General features: G+C 46.0%; 1 non-coding gene across 1 annotated transcript; it reads left to right on the forward strand.

Moving 5' to 3' along the window:
• The first annotated feature begins 6,936 nt into the window (after positions 1–6,936).
• On the forward strand, positions 6,937–7,041 carry LOC137371632 (U6 spliceosomal RNA). Its single transcript, XR_010975256.1, has one exon. It is a non-coding gene; the product is annotated as a U6 spliceosomal RNA (small nuclear RNA).
• The last annotated feature ends 895 nt before the right edge of the window (positions 7,042–7,936 follow it).

Below are 7,936 nucleotides of genomic sequence, written 5' to 3' on the forward strand. Positions count from 1 at the left end.
ATTTGAAGGCATGGAAGTTCCGGCCGCCACGCTGACGATCGCAGCGGGCCCAGAAGATTGAATGTAAGTCATTTCAATTATTCATTTTATTAATTTAAATAATTAAATTCAGGTCCCTTCACCTAGCGGCGGGGGGGCTGCCACGGAGCCTTGCCACCGCCAGGAGGATTGGTCCGGGCCCTCCCGGTGTCGAGGTCCATGCTGGGCCTCTTCCAGCCCCATCTTTGAGCCGCCCACCCCTCCCCGCCACGAATCATGATGTCAGGGGCTTGGTAAAATCCAGCCCACTGCTTTTGCAAAGAGCTCTGACCTGTTCAAGATTAAATAAGCCACTAATGAGGTTCATAAACCAACTTTCAATCTATGATAGTTTATTTTTGGAAAGAAAAAGCAACTCTTAACTTTTATACCAAACCTCTTGATTTTAAGAGTTTTTCTCCTGATTTATGAAATGGTGGGATAAAAACAAGAAACGCTGGAACCACTCAGCAGGTCTGGCAGCATCTGTGAAAAGAGAAGCAGAGTTAACGTTTCGGGTCAGTGACCCTTCGGAAATGGTGGGGCCTGCATTACTGAATATAAGACGGCAGCTTGACATGTTCTATATTGCTTTCAGAAGTAAGCATACGAGACGTCAACAAAACATTGTAGAATATTTACTTTCAACAGCAAATGTAATTAAATGTATAAACATGAAATAAAATGTGAAACTCTAATTACAAGTTTAGACACTATGTTCTTGATGTGCCCTTTGTTACTTTGCAAAGAATTAACTGGAGTTATTAAAGAATCAGTGCCCCACAAGAACAACGATTAACATCTGCATTTCAGAATGTAAATTATAGGTAAAGGAGCAGCATTTCTGGTTTTAAACTTATCAGAGTATATTCATGATGCACAATCTGTTTCGCAAAATTGAAATTAACTGCCTCAAAAACATTTGCTTGGTGCTAAAATGTCAGGCTGTTGCTTGACTCGTCTGTGGGACAGCTCTCCCAACTTTGGAACAAGACTGCATTTGCTGACAATGCTACCGGTAGGGGGCGCTGTTGTGGCACATGCGCAAATGCAGCATGTGCCACTAAAACATCACAGACTGCGACTTTAGGCAGCTGCCAGGACTAAAGATGGCGCGGAGGCAACCTAACAAACACATGTCAGCACACAATGGAGGAGTGAGAGAGTGATTGAGCTGGCCGGGGAGGGAGGGGGGGAGCGGGCCGGGGGGAGGGAGGGAGCGAGCCAGGGAGGGAGCGGGCCGGGGTGGGTGGGGGAGCGGGGCAGGCCTGGTAGGAGCGGAGCAGTCGGCGAGCTAACGGCCCAGTGATGGAGGGGAGCGGAGAGGCCGGAGACAGCATCGTGAGGGGGGGGGGGGATGCATTTTTCTATGCATGCGCCATAAATTTGCAACGGCAAAAGACTTAACAAACTTACCCGCACCCGGCGACAACAAGGTCTTCAGCTGCTCGCTCCCCGTGGCTCTCTACGGCCTCTTGCTTCCGGCCCCCTCCATCCAGCCATTCTCTCCAGGTGCAGATCCCCAATCCAGCCGCTTTCTCCCCTACTTCTCAACTGTACTTCAGGCATTGCAGCTCTCTGATGCCTGCCTTTTGCATCCCTCTCTTCAGGAGCTTCTGAATTTAACTCCCTCCCACTAACCCCCCCTCTCCCACCCCACCCATTCACAACCCCCTCCCTCTTCCGTCTTCCACCCACCCCCAAGGACCACACCGCAGTTGAGTATCTGAAGTGCAGTTGCAAAGTCGGGAAAATAACATCAAAAACCTCAACAATTCCAGGTTTAATTATTGAGAAATTTTATTAAGTGCATTAAACATTCGAGGCACTGCTGTGCATGGATACATGAGTGTTGTGTTGCCAGCATTCCCGTGAGACAGACAGGCTGATTGTTCCTGGAGAGCCTTGTGGTGAATGAACGCGTGGCTCTCTATTCCACTACTGTATTGTCCATGTGAAGAAGGCAAAGTCACAAGAGTCTGAGCTCAGTCTATTCTTGGTGAATGTTCCCCAAACGTATTCCAATCTGCGCTCCCACTTCATCCATAAATGCAAGGTTCCTTTCCATATCGTGACAAGCTCCGCAGCATGATCCAGTTGCCTTCGTTGCTTGAATGCTGACCTTAAGACTCAAGGGTTGTTTTCTCAAAGGCATGTTTTACGTGAAAAGAAATAAGGAAAGAACATCAGTGTCAGAGCTTCCCTCCTCCAATGAAATTACTGTTGAGCATGCTTTATGTTCTGTAGTAAAGGCATGTACTGATAACACCGCCAGTGAATCACTTAGTACCCAACTCAGCTGTAGGAGTCAGGATGATGTTACTGCCCCTATCTGGTGATGGTTCAATGCTGCTCTCAGGGAAAACATGAATGATGTGAGGGTGCTGGAAAAAGAAGCACATTTCTTTTGGATGATGAACATAAAGCAGGCCATTTAGTCCAGCTGTTCCCTGCTAGTGGTTATGCTACTCGTGCGCCTTCCCATCCGCTCCCATTTAATCCTGCCTACTACTATCAGCATCACCTTCCATTTCTTTCGCTCTTATCTACCTTTGCTTTCAAGCAACACTGAGGATGGAGAACGATGTGGCTGCACTCCCACCTCACCAGTTGTGTTCTTTCTGAATGTTCCCAAGTGCTTGACCACTTTGGATGCCCTCTCTGCTTGACAGGCAGCAGCTGGCAATTGCGGAGTGTCACAAGGCTCTGCATGGTTGTTTCAAGTGTGGATGGGGAAACATGTGGCTGTGTGTCCATGTGCACGGCTCTAATGGGTGCAGGAACAGAGCAACTTACAACAGGGACTGGAGCACATGTACTGCCTGCACACAGCCCCAGACAATGGAAAGGATTTTAGTGCAGTGCAGTGGACTGGAGCACATGCAGTGCCCCAGACAATGGAAATATTTTCAGAGCAACTTACAATAGCAGAGCAACTTACCTTGGAGCAATCTCCTCTTTCTAATAAAAATGAAGCAGACTGAAATCTCCAAAACGACTAAATAATTGCGAGAAAATGCCTGACGAAACCTCTCCTCCTTCCACTTTCAAAAACTCGCGCCGAAGCTTTGACACATATATGAATATCAGAAGATTGACGCATGCGTGAATACCCGTTGGCGTTGCATAAAGCGCATGCGCAGAGGCCGACCAGGCATGTTGCCCGAAGAAGAACACGTCACGCAATGACGTCATCGGCGCATGCGCTAACCAGTCCTGGCAAGCCGGAACACAGCGCATGCGCAGAGAGCAGGAGACCATCTGTGCATGTGCGCACCGCAGCGCAGCCTGATGACGTCAGTGGCCGGCTGCGTTGTCAGGAATCACTTTGTTGGAACAATCCCCCAGATGTTAGTAAGGAGGACTTTGCAGGGTCGACAGGGCTGGGTTTGCCATTGCCGTTTCCAGTGCCTAGGTCGATGCCGGGTGGTCCATCTGGTTTCATTCCTTATTGACTTTGTAGTGGTTTGATACAACTGAGTGGCTTGCTAGGCCATTCAGAGGGCATTTAAGAGTCAACCACATTGCTGTGAGTCTGGAGTCACATGTAGGCCAGACCAGGTGAGGACAGCAGATTTTCTTCGCTAAAGGACATTAGTTGAACCAGATGGGTTTTTACGACAATTGACAATGGTTTCGTGCACAGCGCTGTAAACCCATCTCAGACTGCCTCACATTTTCCTATTGATCTTTCCTATTTCTGAACTATTCTTTATTGCAAAGTTGTTCGGCTCTCCCTGTCCTCTGTGCATCTTATATCTCCTCTCTAATGCTTCCTCCTGCTGCCCCTCCCACACCAAATTAGTTTAAACCCTCCGCTAGAGCACTAGTTAACCTCCCCACAAGGACATTGATCCCTATTGTGGTCCCTATTGAGGTGCAACCTGTCAATTTTTTACAGGTCCCCCGGCCCCAAGAATTTGAAACCTTCCCTCCTGCACTATTTCTCCAGCCAGGCAATAACCTGGTTTATCTTACTGCTTCTATACTCGCTAGCACATGGCACTGAGAGAAATCTAAAAATTACAACCTTTGAGGTGCTGCTCTTCAACTTCCTCCCTAACTCCTGAAACTCTGTTTGTAGGACTTCAACCTTTTTCCTACCTGTCATTGGTTCCAACATGGACCATGATATCTGGCTGTTCCCCTTCCCCTCTGCACTCATTCAGTAATGTCTGTTACCCTGGCACTAGGGAGGCAACACACCATGCGAGACTCATGTTGGTGGTTGCAGAAACACTTGTCTATCCCGAGTGGGTAGGATATGTCTATATCGTGATGCATAGGGCATCACAATTATATGGTACTGGTTGGATGAATCATTGGGTCTTTCCCTGGTCATCATTTTCATATGTTCTTATATAATCCATGACCCAGTCCTTCCATGTCTCTCCCATGTTCTCCTTGACAATAAGCATCAAGAAAACTGTGATCATGGGACAAGTTGCTGCACCTCCACCCCTGATCACAGTAAATAACACTCCACTGGAAGTGGTTTGCAAATTCTGCTACCTTGGGCCATGGTGACAGACAATCTGTTCCTTGATGCAGAGCTTAGGGGAAGCAGCTACCACCTTTGGCCAACTCGCGAAACGCGCATGGGATAACTTCAAGCTGACCCTTAGCACCAAGCTGATGGTTTATAGGGCCTGTGTGGCTGTGAAACATGGGCGACTTACAGCTGCCAGGAAAAGCAGCTCAATAATTTCCATCTTCGCTGTCTGCGGTGCATTATGCTTATATCCTGACAGGACAAAATCACAAATGCAGCAGTTCTCTCAAAGGCAGAGCTCCCAAGTGTGTTGGCACAAATCAAACAGAGGCAGCGTTGGTGGATCAGACACGTCCGCAGGATAGAAGATGGTCGCATACACAAGGGTCTTCTGTATGGTGAGGTAGCTGGGGCCTGACGACTAGTAGGGCACTCAAAGCTCCACTTCAAGGATGCTTGCAAGTGTAACATGAAGGCCCCAAATGTCGCACCTGGGAGTCACTAGCTGGCAAAAGAGGGAAATGGCGACACGTCCTGTGGACTGGTGTGCACTACCATGATGACCAGTTGCTGCAGCAGCTTGGCAACAGGCACCAATGCTGAAAACAACAACTTATAGCATCATTTAGCAGCTTCATGTGCAGCACTTGTGGCAGAATTTGCCTCTCAAGGTTTGGCCTTCACAGCCATCAGCAAAGGTGCACTAAGAGAAGATACCTCACATAAATGGATTGTTTGCTGCGTGTCCATCATCTTTCATAGATGGAAGGATGCCAAAAAAATCCATGATCCTAAGTATTTAAAGTCATTGATCTCCTCTAATCCATCATTTTGTTTAGTTCTAAATTCTTTTGTCTCTTTGTTGATGTTTAGCATCATGCATTTGGTTTTATCTCCATTTGAAGATCAACATGCGCTGTTTCTTTTTCCTTCTTGTTGAATAGCTTTGATTCATCTTCTATTGTATCCCTGCAGAGAGAAATATCATCTGCAAAACTGGAGTCAAGCATCTTTCTTGCTAGATATCTTTGATTCCTTTTCATCTGGATAGTAAAACCATATTTTCTTTCCTTGGAGTCTGCTGCTTTCCTCATTACAGAGTCTAGCATGATGTTAAATAAGAAGGGCGCCAGTGTATCTCATATCATAGAATGGTTACAGAACAAAAGGAGGCCATTCGGCCCATCGTGTCTGCAAGAGCAAAACAGCTAGTCCCACCCCCTGCCCTTTTCCTGTAGCCCTGCTAATTGTTTCACTTCAGGTTCTTATCCAATTCTCTTTTGAAAGCCACATTTGAATTTGCTTCCACCACACTCTGAGGCAATACATTCCAGATCCTAACAACTCGCTGCATAAAAAAGTTTCTCCTCATCTTGCCATTGGTTCTTTTGTCATTCACCTTATATTGGTAAATCCCTCATCTCTGGAACCATTCTTGTTATACTTTTGTGCACCTTCTCTAAAGCCGTCACATGCTTCCTAAAGTGTGATGCCCAGAATTGGACACAATACTCCAGTTGAGACTGAACCAGTATTTTATAAAGGTTCATCATAATTTTGTACGCTATGCCTCTATTTATAAAGCCCAGGATCCCATGTGCCTTTTTAATTATTTTCTCAACCTGCTCTGCCACCTTCAACGATTTGTGCACATATACCCCAAGGTCTCTGTTCCTGCGCCCCCTTTCGAATTGCACTCTTTATTTTATATTGCCACTCCTCATTCTTCCTAACAAAATGTATCAGTTCACATTTTCTGATTAAATTTCATCTACCACCTGTCTGCTCATTCCACCAGTTTGTCTATGTCCGCTATCCTTCTCACAATTCACAATACTTCCAAGTTTTGTGACATCTGCAAATCTTGAAATTCTTCCCTGTAAATCCAAGTCAAGGTCATTAATATAGATCAAGAAAAGCAATGGTCCTAATGCCAATCCCTGCATACATCCTCCACCATTCTGTTTCCTGTCACTCAGCCAACTTCATATCCACGCTGCCACTGTCCCATTTATTCCATGGGCTTCAACTTTGCTAGCAAACCTGTTATGTGGCACTTTATTGAACACCTTTTGGAAATCCAAGTACACCACATCAACCACATTACACTCACCAATTCTCTCTGCTACCTCATTAAAAAACACAATCAAGTTAGTTACACATGATTTGCCTTTAACAAATCTGTGCTGGCTTTCCTTAATTAATCCACACTTGTCCAAGTGATTGTTAATTTTCTCCCAGATTATCATTTCCCACCACCAAGGTTAAACTGACTGGCCTGTAGTTGCTGGGTTTATCCTTACACCCATTTTTGAACAAGTGTGTAACATTTGCAATTCTCTAGTCCTCTGGCACTCTAAGGCAGATTGGAAAATTATTTCCAACCTCTCCACAATTTCCTCCTTTCCCTCAGTATCTTCGGATATGAACCCTTCGGCAGCACATATACTAAAATTGGAACGATACAGAGAAGATTAGCATGGCCCCTGCGCAAGGATGACACGCAAATTCGTGAAGCGTTCCATATTTTTAAAAAAAGCCTGGTCACTTATCAACTTTAACTACAGCCAGCCTTTATAATAACCTACACATATCAATTTTTAGCCCATCCAGTGTCTGAGCTATCTCCACCATCACTATGATTTCGGGCAGCATGTTATTCCTTGGTAAAGACAGATGAAAAATACTCATTTGGTAACTCCCTGAAGACACCTGCTTTAATCTGAAGAGGCTCTGTATCACCAATCAGGTATTACACTATCGCTGTAGCAGTCATACGCCACTGAAATGACTACAGTGATTTTATCTAGAATTTCATATGCCATCATAATTTTGAACATTTTAACTGTGACGATTAGTGTTGAAGGCCTTCCTAGAATTATGGGGCAAAATTGGGGAGGTCAAACTGGCAATCGAGAGGGAGGGAGACCAGGAAAGGTGATGAGGCTGAACTGTGAGCCTCAGATCGGTTACTGGGATGGAAGGTGAGATGAGAGATTGCAGGGACACAGACCAGCAAACAGGAGGAAGAGATCACAGACCAGAAGGCTCGGGTTCATGGTATTGGGGGTGGAATGGGGTCAGCCGATTGTGCCAGAAGATTTTCTTGAGGGTTCAGCAGGAGCACTTACTCGCTTGATTTGGCTTCACCCGTCGCCATTTAGCTGCCGGGTTTCCAAGCGTTGGTAAACATAGCCGGCCAGTGTTAAAGTTAAATCAGGCTAATAACTGCACTGTGGAAGGCTGATTTAAATATTATATTAGCTGTCGAGAGATAGACGCAGACACGGTACACACTCCGCCACCGTACAGGCTCGTATACGGCAGCGGGAACTGTCGCGTTACGCGATTTTTAATTTTTATGCACCACCCCTCTCTCGCTGTCATGGGGTTGGGGACGTTAAAATTCCCCCATTCTTTTGGGCC

This window comes from Heterodontus francisci, chromosome 6 (assembly GCF_036365525.1).
Source record: "Heterodontus francisci isolate sHetFra1 chromosome 6, sHetFra1.hap1, whole genome shotgun sequence".
NCBI classification, from domain to species: domain Eukaryota; kingdom Metazoa; phylum Chordata; class Chondrichthyes; order Heterodontiformes; family Heterodontidae; genus Heterodontus; species Heterodontus francisci.